Below are 12,712 nucleotides of genomic sequence, written 5' to 3'. Positions count from 1 at the left end.
AAAACTTGTTAACAATAAACAGACCACAAACGAAAGATCAACACTTGTTCGAATGATCAACAGTGTTCGAAAGATCACTGTTGACTTTCGAGCAATGGTTTCGAAAGATTCAAAATTTCGAAAGATTCACACTTGAAAGATCCTTATCTTTCGAGATAAATCCTTATCTTTCGAACAACTATCCTTCGAATAGATTCCTGGATCGAAAGATAATGCTTAGACTTCGAAAGACTACTCGAAAGATGCTTATCTATCGAGCTGTCTTTGATCGAAAGATGGTCTTTCGATGTCGAAGGATATCTTTCGAATGCTTCTGACTCACTGACACTGATGTGACAGGTTGGTGAAAAGGTGATGGGTAGGTAAGGTCAACTTTCGGCAAAAGGGATGGTCAGATTGTACTTTCTCTACCAACTCAGATTTTCAAATAAGATATGCCCAAAAAGGAAAACCTTATCCAGAAGCCGGTCACCGGAATTATGACCGGAATTTGACCGGAAATCACCAAGATACTTAAAAACAAGTTTTAAGTTACGCAACCCGCTTTTTAACACACCCGGTTGGTTTAGAACACGTTTTTATGTTAAGAAATCCAAGAAAATCACTAAAAACGGGAGCTAAACCAAGTGTCCAAACACACCAAGAACTTGAACAAACCCGGTTTTAAACAAGGTAAAGAGCCTTAGCTCTGATACCACTTGTAGGTCCCTCTCGGAGGATGACGAACCTAAACCTTGTTATACTAACCCACTAGCGAGTGCGGAATCCAAGCTAGCAAGCAAACCGGGATGAAACAAGCACAAACACAAACACACAAGATTCACTGATTAACACCACTTGTATTAATGCGAATGAAAGGTTCCGGTTACAAGAACAATGTTTACAAATCAGTTTTGCAAACCCTCTAGTGTGTGTGTGTGTTTCGGACAGAATGCTCTAAAGGGAGTGTGTCTATCTTCTGTCTATCAAATCTCTCCTAACACACACTGCATGGGTATATATATACCCAGCGCAGATTGTCTTGTCCGAAGGATCCGATAGATGGTCGAAGGATCATCTATCGATGACAAAGCTGTCGAAGGATCATCATTCACCTCGAAGGATGATCTATCGAGCATCCATCGAAGGTTCATCGTTCGAGCTCATCGAAGGATAACATTATCCTTCGATGAATCATCCTTCGAGCCAGACAAATTACAACCATATTCAACTGTTTGTCCAAGTCAAACCGGAGGATGGTTGACTTGGTCAAACTTACATGACTAACAAGGACATCGTTTACATCGTGACTGAATACAGACGAAGTACAGACACAAGTGCACCAACAGCCAACAATGAGAAAAGATGCCACAGAGTATGCTCGAAGATGTGATGCATGCCAAAGACATAGTAACATATTGCATCAGCCTGCTGAACCGTTATATCCTATTGTTTCCCCTTGGCCATTTATGAAGTGGGGGATGGATATAGTAGGAAAATTACCAAAGGCCCCGGGAGGAAAAGTCTTTATGCTAGCAATGACGGATTATTTCTCTAAATGGGTTGAAGCTGAAGCCTTTGTCCAAGTTAGAGACCAAGAAGTAGTGTCCTTCATAAAAAGGAATATCCTGACCAGGTTCGGGGTACAAGCTGAAATCATTTGTGATAATGGGTCCCAGTTTATAAGCAAGAGGACCACTGATTTCTGCAAAAGTTGGGGGATCAAAATGATAACATCTACTCCAGTACATCCTCAAGCGAATGGGCAGGCAGAATCATCAAACAAGATAATTGTCAACAATCTGAAAAAGAGACTTGGGGCTAAGAAGGGAAGATGGGCAGAAGAACTACCATTTGTCCTATGGGCTGACAAGACAACTGTGAAGAATGCTACTGGGCAAACTCCATTTTCCTTAGTATTTGGAGCAGAGGCAGTAATCCCGACAGAAATGACAATACCCACTGTAAGATCAACCCTAAGTGATCCTGAGCAGAATCCTGAAGCCTTGTGTCAAGAGTTAGACACTATATATGAGAAAAGAGATGTGGCAAGGCTAAGGATGGCAGCATATCAACAGAGAATATCCAGGGCATATAACAAGAACATTAGGACCAGAAGGTTTAAGGTTGGAGATTGGGTACTAAGAAAGGCTTTTCAGAATACTACCAATCCTGTCGATGGCAAGCTAGCCCCAAAATGGGAAGGACCATACGAGGTTGAATCAAAAGCAGGGAAAGGAGCATACAGACTCAAGAATATGGAGGGGGATATGCTACCAAGGTCCTGGAATGCTATACACCTCAAGCTCTATTTCAAGTGAGTTTAGAATTTAATTTCTAACTCAGGATGGTATGAACTCTACCTTTTTTAAATATGTTTGGTTTAATTTATTCTTTGAAACCCAATACTGACTTAAGCATCGGAGGGGTGTTAGCCAAGCTAACACCCACCTTAGTTTACAATTGTTTTGCAAGATATGTTTCAGGATGTAGCTCCAGGATATGTGCTCAGGATAACTCGAAAGACTAGAGGATTGGCCCCCTCTCTCACGTTTAAGGGATACTGATCCCTTCACAGGTTTAAAGGTATTCACCTTTCTTCCGAATTGGGTTTAAACACCCCGCCTGGAGCGCAAGTTATTCGGGGATAGTTCAAGGTGGCGGGACCAGTCCATGTAAAAGTGGCTGACAATTTCGTCACTATTGGCTATATCCTGAATCCTAAAGGTATATGAGGATTGATCACCCTCTCTCATGAAAGGGTATTTTCATACTCTCTAAGGTTTAAAGGTTTTCACCTTTCTAAGTTTGGAGTTTATCCACTCCCGCCTGTAGCGCATGAAAATTTGGGATTTTCCCCAGGATATAAGGATTTTATCTCCAGTACACCTTTGGGTTTTGCCCCTGGAACATGAGAAATTGCCTAAACGATGAAAACTAACATTCAGAAGATTTCTAAAGTATTTGAAGGCATTGTATGCAGGGGACATTCCCATTAAGGTGGTGGTGTAAAGAGATAGGATTTGGAACTAATGCACTAAGTACCTTGCACAGGGGACATCTTTATGGGAAGAATTGCAAAGGGATTGAAGTTTGGTAATAGGTTTATATCCTATTTCTGGTATGATCTTTTCTTTGCGGACTTTAATGACATTATGTTTTATAAAAAGGACAAATATCCTGATATATTCTCAAAGTCTTTTTCAGAATAATTGATTAGGATGTTTGAAACTAGTAATAGTTTGGGATTTTGATCATTTAAAAGTGGTTATTCATCAAAAAACTTTCTACGAAGCTGAAGTGGTGTTTGTAAGTTCTATCTAATAAAAAGTTTACAGTATATTGCTGAGGATACCAGTCAGGATATTTTGTGAGATAACAGTATGAAATTCTTTGCAAAGCTAAGGGTTACACCAAGTAATGCAAAGTAACAGAAAACAAGTCAAAAGATAGTTATGTTATTAACAGGTCAAAAGTTGTGCTTTTGGTTTCACCTCAAACCGAGGCCCATCCACCAAAAGCACGATAAGTTCTTAACTAGATTTACTTAACAGATTGAAGGTTTCGTCTCAAACCGGGATCCATCCACCTTCAACTGTTATATTGTTCAAAATAAACTATACTAACTGATAACCAAGGGCTTCGTCCTGAAACTCAGGATCCCTCCACCTTTGGTCATCATATTGTCTAAGTGCAGGAAATGTAAATTGTTCAAAAGCAGGAAGAGTAAATTGTTCAGGCAACCACAACCACCAAATTAAAAAAAAAGTGGGCTCCGGCCTAGGCATAAACATCCATCATCGCCCACTTCGCTGCTTTCAAGGGGCAGCACCCTCTTCAACCATCGCTTCGTCAGCACCTGCACCAGCATCACCCTCGGGATTCTTCTCAGCATCACCACCAGCCTCGGCCGCCGCATCCGTCGCCTTGGGAGGATCCCCACCAGCATGCTTTGCAGGACGTTCAACAGGGGTGCCCTTGAGATCCGCTAGTTTCGTTTCCCAAGCCTTGACATTCCAGGAAGGGCATTCAAAGCCCAAGGCCTCGGCTTCATAGGCCATCCTTAACCTGGCTTGGAGAAGGGAAACAACAACGGATCCTTTAAGGCCATCCCGGTAAGAGGTCATATCCTGCTGGTATTGAAGATGAGCAGCATCCAGCTTGGCTTGGGCGTCCTCATTGGCCTTGCGTATAGCGGCTTGGTGCTCCTGGGCCATTGCCTTGAATTTGTCTTCATAATGCTTAGACTTGGCAGCGGCAATCATCCCTTGATCGGCGATGGTTTCTTCAGCTTTCTTGAGCTTGATCTCCAACATTTTGTTAAGCCCGCACGCATCCTCGTAAAGGAACATGAGACGTTCCAGACCCTACAACCAAAAGTACAGGTATCAACATATGTGTAAAATATCCAGGATAATAATTAACATACATGTGCAGGATACCAGATAAGGATTTTTACCTGATTGAGGAATGAAGTCATAAACCCGCTGGCTTCATTGAATCCATGGTTTTCATATGGAAAGGCCTCAGAGACAGCCGGGGAATCTGTTTCTTTCCTCTTCCGAGCACTGGAAGCACGGGTCCTGGTGGTTGGAGGAGGCTTGGGAGTGGTGACGGCTTTCGATGTCACACCCCCAAAATCCACCTGCGGATAACACCCGCTTCGGGGGCGTGACTGACCAGGATCCAGCCACCAATTATACCGAATACTTAAGTTGTTAACAAAAGTAATACTTACTATTCATAAGCTTAGCAAATATTAAGTTCAGAGTTTAAAGTTTTAAGTTCAAAACAGTAATAAGTAGCGGAAGCATAAGTAAGGTAGTTTAGAACAAAGTTCATGTTTCAAAATAAGGTAACACCCAACACAAGGGTGAATAGACACTACACGTCCCCAAGCTGCAAGCTCCATCGTCACTGGTTACCTGCAAAGCATGCAGTAAGGGGTCAACAATAATGCTGAGTGAGTCCACTAGTTGTCCAGTTTTAATTACCAAAAACTTTGTTTCGCCGGTTAATTTATCCGTTTATACATGCCCTGGGGAGCTACCCCAAAAGTTAGCTACTAAACTGTTTTTCCAATACCGAACACTAGGTAACCGTTGCGTATCCGCAGGATGCCCCGATGTCAATGTTCTATCATCATTGACGGATTTCTGAGTTCATTAGTTCACGACCGTCCCAAACCAGGGCACGGTGTGAGGCTGGTAAACACCTAAATAGCGCTATCAACTAATAACCCGCTCGCCTAACCCGGCGACTAATCGGTATTTGTAGTAGGGACTTGAGTGATAGAGTTTCGTTTAGTGCCGTTAGTTGCAATCCGTATAAACAGTAATTAACCAAAAGGTTTCCCAATACCCGGGAAGGAAAAGTAAGTTTTGTTCCCAATTACTAGGGAAGGTATGTAAATGGTATCCCCTTTTACCAGGGGATAGGATTGTTTTAGTCTCGTGTCCCAAACCACCGGGACGCATGCTTTTAAGTGGTGAACTCACCTTGGGTTGCTCGGTAGGTTTAGGTTACTTGTCAATCACGCTGGTCACCACGTCCTAACATGGTTACCGGTATAGGTCAGGTTCGGTGCACAAGCATTCACGTAAAACACATATAGGCACGTATCAAGCATATAAGTAAACAGTCATTGGGTTATTGGGCCGGCCTAAACAAATTAACAGTCAACCGCATCACATAGTCCATTTAACAGATAGTCCAAGTTAACACAGAATGGCCCAATAACCAAAATGGACGGCCCACTCGCAACCAGCTGGTCTCGAGTCGCAACCAGGTGGTCTCGGCTTGTCTCGTTATGGTTGCGAGTCGCAATCGTGGTCTCGAGTTGTCACGTGTTGGTTGCGAGTCGCAACCGTCGTAGTCTCGAGTCGAAATCTCGTAGTTTCGACTTGTCATGCTTTGGTTGCGAGTCGCAACCGTGTGGTTTCGAGTCGTAATGCCGTCGTTGCGAGTCGGAATGCTGTCGTTGCGAGTCGTAATCTGTCACTTTCATATACACGTGATGATGCAGAAAAGACAGTCCAAATTGTACATATGAAATCAGACCCATATCCGGAAACTACCAATAAGGTTTCTACAAACACTTTTCCTCATTTGACCATTAAACCATATAGATCAAACTTTGCCATTTTAAATCTTCAAACCATCTTCAACTAGTTCATCAAATGTTCATAGTTTCCTAGGGTTTTCTCCTTAACAAAATCATACATTTATGAACCAAAAATCACATATTTCTAGCAAGATTATCATGCAAGGACAAGTAAAACATACACTTTATAATCTTGAACATAGTTTTGGTTGGCATAATCATTCCTAAATCACTATACTTTAGCCATCTTTAAACATGTTATATGAGGGTTTTCACATATGACCAATCTTCACAAATCTTCCTAAAAATCATGTAAAATACTACTAACCAAGCATTTTTCTAGTTCATATACATATCATTCAAGCAAGAATACAAGGCATTTCTAGTTCATAATATTTCACAAATCTTATACACCAAGGAGATAACACTAACCGGTTATGAAAGGAGGGCCGAAAACAAAGAGAAGGGAACCGAGAAGATGGAGTATGCGAGTGATAGTCTTGACCGAGTCCTTGTCCGATATCCTTGCTTGAACCGAGATCAAGGAGAAAGAAAGTGGTGTTTGTAGAGGGTTTCTAGTGAGAGAGATTAGAAGAAGTGTTGGTGTGTAAAATGAAGCAAGTGGGGAAAAAGGGTGGGATTTATACAAGGGGTCACGAGTTGGGCTTGGGGGTTTCGGCCCAACCGGTTTCGGCTCACTAGGCCCACTCGAGACCGAGTGGCCCACTCGCAACCGCCCGGTTGCGAGTCATGGTCTCGGGTCGTGGTCTCGACTCTTATATATACATATAATACATACATACATCACATGTCATGCAAAAATCACGTTTCCATTTAATAATATTTATATACACACAAAATATTACAAGGTGATCGTTCGGAAAAACCTCGAGTGTCACATTATCCCCAAGTTTTAAGAACTTTCGTCCCGAAAGTTGAAGCAGCCACTGCCAAGCTAGCGTGTTTTAACGGGGTGTCACATCATCCCCCCGTTAGTTTGGAATTTCGTCCCGAAATTCGGTTGTAGCTTCAGTGCTGGGGTTTTCGTTTGGGAATAACTGGGGATACTTGGACTTCATCTGGTCCTCCCGCTCCCAGGTAAACTCTGGGCCGCGCCGTGAGTTCCAACGAACTCGCACAAGGGGTATCTGGCTACGTTTGAGGGTTTTGATTTCTCGATCCGTGATCTCAATCGGTTCCTCAGTAAAGTGTAGCTGTTCATCAATCGTCAGTTCCTTAAAAGGAATTACAAGTGTTTCATCAGACAAACACTTCTTCAAGTTAGATACGTGAAAAACGTTGTGCACTGCACTCAGCTCTGCAGGCAGGTTCAATCTATAAGCAACCTTACCGATTTTCTCGGTAATTTCGAACGGTCCAACATACCGTGGATTCAGCTTGCCTCGTTTACCAAAACGAACCACACCCTTCCAGGGTGAGACTTTAAGTAGAACCCGGTCCCCGACCTGGAATTCTAACGGTCTCTTACGCTTGTCAGCGTAGCTTTTCTGACGGTCACGAGCTGCCGCCATGCGTTGCCTGATCTGGGAAATCTTTTCCGTTGTATCTACCACTAGTTCTGGGCCTGTGAGTTGACTGTCACCTACTTCCGCCCAGCAGAGAGGTGATCGGCATTTACGACCGTACAATGCCTCAAAAGGTGCCGCCTGAATGCTAGTGTGGTAGCTGTTGTTGTAGGAGAATTCCACCAACGGTAGATGCTTCTCCCAGTTCTTGCCAAAATCGATCACACATGCTCTAAGCATGTCTTCCAGGGTTTGGATGGTGCGTTCAGACTGCCCATCCGTTTGCGGATGATAAGCGGTGCTCATGTCCAAACGTGAGCCAAAGGATTTGTGCATAGCTTGCCACAATTCGGAAGTAAAACGAGCGTCTCGGTCGGAAATAATAGAAGTTGGCACCCCGTGCCTGGAGACTACTTCCTTTAAATAGATTTCTGCCAAGGTAGAAAACTTGTCTGTTTCCTTAATGGCCAGAAAGTGTGCAGACTTAGTCAAACGATCTACTATCACCCAAATAGTATCATTCCCGCGTTGAGATCTAGGTAGCCCTGTAACAAAATCCATGGAAATCTGTTCCCATTTCCATTTCGGGATTTCGGGTTGCTGTAGTAGGCCTGCTGGTTTCTGATACTCGATCTTGACTCTTGCACAGGTCAAACACTTGCCAACATAGGCTGCTATGTGGGCTTTCATGCCAGGCCACCAGTATGTGGTTTTCAAGTCGTGGTACATCTTATCTGCACCAGGATGTACTGAATAACGGGACTTATGGGCTTCGTCCATCACAAGCTCTCGTAGGTCTCCGTAAAGTGGGACCCAAATGCGCCCTGCCACATAGTAGGCGCCGTCTTCTTTCTGTTCTAGCTGTTGTCTTGATCCTCGCAGGGACTCAGCCCTGATGTTTTCCGGTTTCAGAGCTTCAATCTGAGCATTTCGAATCTGGGTAGGGAGACTAGACTGGATGGTAAGTTGTAATGCTCGCACGCGCCGTGGTATAGTGTCCTTTCGGCTGAGGGCGTCTGCCACAACATTGGCCTTGCCCGGATGATACTTGATGGCGCATTCATAGTCATTCAAAAGTTCGACCCATCGACGTTGTCGCATGTTTAACTCCTTCTGCTTGAAGATATGTTCGAGACTCCTGTGATCGGTGTAAATGGTGCACTTGGTACCGTACAGGTAATGTCTCCATATCTTAAGCGCAAATATTACCGCTCCCAGTTCCAAATCGTGTGTTGTGTAGTTCCTTTCGTGCGTCTTAAGTTGTCGAGAGGCGTAAGCAATAACTTTCTCGCGTTGCATCAACACGCAACCGAGCCCATGAATAGACGCATCGCAGTAGACCACAAAGTCGTCAGTGCCTTCAGGTAACGAGAGAATAGGAGCACTGCAGAGGTTATCCTTAAGCCTCTGAAAAGCAGATTCCTGTGCTTCATTCCACTTGTAGGTGATGCCTTTCTGAGTGAGCGTAGTGAGGGGTTGTGCAATCTTTGAGAATCCCTGAATGAATCTGCGGTAGTAACCTGCCAATCCCAAGAATTGGCGAACTTCAGTCGGAGTCTTAGGGGTAGGCCAATTCTTTATAGAGTCGATCTTAGCTGGGTCGACGTGGATTCCATCCTTGTTAACCACGTGCCCAAGGAAATGGACTTCTCGAAGCCAGAAGTCGCATTTCGAGAACTTGGCATACAGTTGCTCGTTGCGAAGGAGTTCGAGGATAAGTCGTAGGTGTTGTTCATGCTCTTCCTGACTTTTCGAGTAGATCAAGATGTCGTCTATAAAAACGATCACGAATTTGTCGAGGTAGGGTTTGCATACCCGGTTCATAAGATCCATGAACACTGCAGGGGCGTTGGTCATTCCAAAGGGCATAACGAGGAATTCATAGTGACCATAACGAGTTCTGAATGCAGTTTTGGAAATATCTTCGTTACGGACCCTTAACTGATGGTAGCCTGATCGCAGATCAATCTTAGAATAGTAGCTCGATCCTTGCAGTTGATCAAACAAATCGTCGATTCGCGGGAGAGGGTAACGATTCTTGATGGTAACCTTGTTCAACTCACGATAGTCAATGCACATTCGGAACGTGCCATCCTTCTTCTTAACAAAGAGTACCGGTGCTCCCCAGGGTGATGAACTAGGGCGGATAAATCCTTTATCCAATAGTTCTTGTAGTTGCGTCGAGAGTTCCTTCAATTCTGCGGGGGCTAGTCGATAAGGCGCACGAGCTATAGGCGCTGCCCCGGGAGCTAGCTCGATTTGGAATTCGACCTGACGATGGGGAGGGAGTCCAGGTAATTCCTCAGGAAATACCTCGGGGTAGTCACGCACTACTGGAAAGTCTTCAATCCTCTTTTCCTTTTCCTGCGTGTTGGTAACAAGTGCTAAGATAGCGGTGTGCCCTTTCCGTAAACACTTCTGGGCCTTCAAGAACGAGATAACGCCTGAGACTTCTCCGCCTTTGCCACCTTGTACAATGAGGGGTTTGCCAGAACGGCGAGGAATACGAACTGCTTTCTCTTGACAAAGGATCTCAGCGCGATGCTTGGATAACCAATCCATACCAATAACGACGTCGAAGCTTCCAAGAGTAACAGGGAAAAGGTCGATACTAAATGTCTGACCAGACAACTCTAGTTTGCAACCCTTGACAACGTGTGAGGCCTCGATGTTTCTACCATTAGCTAACTCGACGATATGAGGAGAACTTAGTAACGTAAGCGGACGCTTAAGCTTCTTACTAATACGTAGGGATACATAACTAGCATCGGCACCGGAATCAAATAACACAGAAACATAACGATCATCGAGTAGGAACTTACCCGCCACGACATTGGGGTCATTCCTTGCTTCACCAGCTCCAATCACGAAAGCTCTTCCTCTAGCACCATTCCCAGCATTGTTGTTCTGATTGTTGTTCCCAGCTCCCTGATTATTGTTGCGGTTCTGATTCAGTTCAGGGCAATCCTTCTTAAAGTGTCCCTCAGCTCCACACTTAAAACATGCCCGGTTGTTTCCCTGCTGCTGTTGTCACACCCCCAAAATCCACCTGCGGAGTATCACCGCTTGGGAGCGTGACTGACCAGGATCAAGCCACCAATTATATTGAACATGCATTTAATATTAATGAAAACCATCCATTCAATACAAAAGGTGATCAACAAATCATCGTTTCAAAATGTAGCGGAAGCATAGTAAATAAACCAGTAGTAGTTAACAGTTTTAAGTGTCATAATAGTTTAACGGAAAAGTCACGATCCTTGTCCACAACGACCCGCTTCACCAGTGCAAGCTCCAAGTACCTAACGATCTGCAAGGCATGTAACAGAATGATCAACAAACTAGTTGAGCGAGTTCACAGAAAGTAAATGCGTAATAGTAAGTTCGTTTGTAACAGGTGGCTCTACTGGGCCGATTGTATGTTCTATTGGTGGTGGTGTTCCACGTTACTGGTGGTGGTGTTCCACGTTACTGTGTGGTGGTGTTCCACGTTACTGTGTGGTGGTGTTCCACGTTACTGTGTGGTGGTGTTCCACGTTACTGTGTGGTGGTGTTCCACGTTACTGTGTGGTGGTGTTCCACGTTACTGTGTGGTGGTGTTCCACGTTACTGTGTGGTGGTGTTCCACGTTACTGTGTGGTGGTGTTCCACGTTACATAACCACTAGACTACTCGTAACTATAGGTATCCTTCACAACCGAGGATAGTAAAGTGGTAGTCTAGGCATAGTGTCAATAAAGTATCTAATCAACCTTTCAATCCCATTCCCAACACCCCGGGAATCCCATGCCTTGGTAAGAGTGTGAACTCACCTTGGTTTGCTCGGTATGCTAGATTATGCACTCACAAGTAATTAGTCACGTCCTATTGTATGCACGTATAACAAATCAGTTCATGTTCGCAATGATACGCATGCAATTTAATGTTCACATAACAGTCAGTTTGCATAACGGCACAACACGTATTATTTCACGTATACAAATGTTAACGTTCATCAAGCATGGCATGCCAAATAAATCAAACATATAATTCCATCTTTCAAAGTACATTCATAACCAAGCATCTTTCGATCCACCCTTATCTTTCGACACATTAGTTATCTCAGTTATCTTTCGGACCGAAGGTTATGTTTCGAACCTATTGTCATCTTTCGATCACACACATATCTTTCGGTCAACAGGTATCTTTCGGTCAACAGATATCTTTCGGTCACAACTATGTTTCGACTACAAGCATCTTTCGACAATAACTATGTTTCGAGTAGACAAGTATCTTTCGACATAAGCAGTTACGTTTTCATAATCAGTTACGTTTATTCAAAGTTTCTAAGTTTTATCCGTGATTATCAATTAACACATTTTCCAGAAATCGGTTATCCAAAATCGATCAAACAGGGACTTTCATAATAAACCTCATGAACCCTAATTTAACCAAAAGAACAAGAATGACACTTTATCCTATACGATCCGATTTCAAGAACAACGAACAATAACAAATCCGAATTGCATAATATCACAACCAATCCATAAAACCTTATCATCATACAACATCACAACGGATCCGATTTGCTAGCCGATTAATCAACAGAATCTTAACAATCATGGCAGTTCACTTTAATTATCCTTGCTAAACCATTATAACATTCATACCGTACGTATCCGATCATATAAACACATATTGCAAGACAATTAGACAATTATAACATTCATACCGTACATTTAGTGACAAATCATATACACTAGACACTAACCGGGATAGAAAGTAACAAGAGTTGATCAGCAAGTAGTCTCCGCAAATTCGTGGTTGCCGTCACACACAATGGAGCTAGGGTTTGAACAATAACAGCCAACATACATGTTTTCACGTTTTTAAATCGTATCACAGGAATGGGCCAAGCCCATCTGAAAGACTGGGCCGAAGGATCTGGATTCCAGTCGAAGGATATGTTTCGTGGCCGAAGGATGTCGAAGGATATGTTTCGTGATCCTTCGAACCGGCAGTTGGTCCTTCGAATCGAAGGATATCTTTCGTGATCCTTCGATCTGCATGTCATGTTTCTAGACTAAGTGTTTTTAAATAATAAAAATTCTAATATTATATTCTA

Source organism: Helianthus annuus, chromosome 16, assembly GCF_002127325.2.
Source record: "Helianthus annuus cultivar XRQ/B chromosome 16, HanXRQr2.0-SUNRISE, whole genome shotgun sequence".
Taxonomy (NCBI): domain Eukaryota; kingdom Viridiplantae; phylum Streptophyta; class Magnoliopsida; order Asterales; family Asteraceae; genus Helianthus; species Helianthus annuus.
This window is presented reverse-complemented; position numbering follows the sequence as displayed.